Source organism: Nannospalax galili, unplaced genomic scaffold (genome assembly GCF_000622305.1).
Source record: "Nannospalax galili isolate Female #2095 unplaced genomic scaffold, S.galili_v1.0 scaffold1173, whole genome shotgun sequence".
In the NCBI taxonomy this organism is placed as follows: Eukaryota; Metazoa; Chordata; class Mammalia; order Rodentia; family Spalacidae; genus Nannospalax; species Nannospalax galili.
The window spans coordinates 177,848-179,350 of NW_008331991.1; positions in this window are offsets into that span (position 1 = coordinate 177,848).

Sequence of the window (1,503 nt, forward strand, 5' to 3'; positions counted from 1 at the left end):
ATCTAGGTCTACATGACTAAGCAGGTCAGTTGAAGAGGCCTTGTTGGAATTAAAAATAAGGCCTTCCTGCCAGAGACCAAGAAGAAGCAGGAAGTATCTTTACTACTTCTCAGTGACCCTGTTAGAGTCCCTTACATTATGGCTATTTTAGGGGGCTAATGTAGCCCAAGACAAATTGTAATTAGGCTCTGGATCTACAACATTCCAAACTCTGCACAATCAGTTGATCAACCTTGTAGAAGGTTCAGTTTGAAAATGCACTTTTTTTCTGAGAAGGCATAAAATATGCAAAAGGGTGGGTCATTGATTTTTACTGCAAGGTTTCAGAGAGCCTCTGAGGCTAACAGTGTCTGTCAGAGGAGTCCCTTTGAGAAGAAGACCCTGACTGGTCATTGTGTGAAGCTGTGAAGGTCAAGTCTGCTTTGCAATGGAGGCCCCAAGATGTTCGAGATGCCAGAGTTGTGAGAGGTGAGAGGGAATGGTACCATTCTAAGAGAGTGGTAAATGTAGGTAGAAAAGCTGGGGGTGCTGAGCCATCTCATCCCGTTGGAGCTAAAGTCGCTCTATAGGATTTAGTGTCTGCCCTGCTGGTTTTGGCATTGTTTTGGCCCTCATTCCTCCCTTTTAGAATGGAAATGTGTACTCTGTGCCATTGTATGTTGGAAGTATGTAATTTTCTTTTTGATTTTTGCAGGGAATTACAATTAAGAAAGTTCCTTGAGTATCAGAAGACACTTTAGATTTTTGAATAGTGTTGAAACTGTCAAGGACTATGGCAACTTTTAAAGTTGAACTAAATGCATTTTGCATTATGATAATGCCATGAGCCCATGTGGGCCAGGGAGTGAAATGTGGTGGCTTGAATGAGGAATGTCCTCCACAGGCTCCAAGCATTTGAACAGTGGGTCCCAGTTACTGGTGGTGTTTATGAGGTTTAGAAGGTGTGTCCTTGCTGGAGGAAGCACATCACTGGGAGTGGGCTTCGGGAGTTTAGATCTTGCTTCTTCCAGCCCTCTCTCTCTGCTTCCTGTGCCTGGATGAAGATGAGCACTCATCTTTCTGTTCTGGTTGTTTCCTGTCATGCCTCCCCCACCACGAGGTACTCATCCTTCTGGAACCATAAGCCAAATAAACTCTTCCTTCTATAAGTTGCCTTCATCATGTTACTCTAGTCAGCATGGCTGTTAACAACAACAACAACAAAGTGACAACAAATGCTAATATGGATGTGGGGAAAGTGGAGCACTTATTTACTGCTGATGGAAGTGCAAACTGGTGAAACCACTATGGAAATCAGTGTGGAAGTTACTCAAAATTATAAAAATAGATCTACCACATGATCCAGCTACACCACTCTTGAGCATATACTCCAAATACTCTATATCCTACTACAGAGAACTTGATAGACCCTATTGTTGAAGACACTGGATACTTGAATCATAGGACATGGAAAAATCAAGCTGGTACTGATCTTGAAGCTTCATTCCTATTGGGATGGTGCTA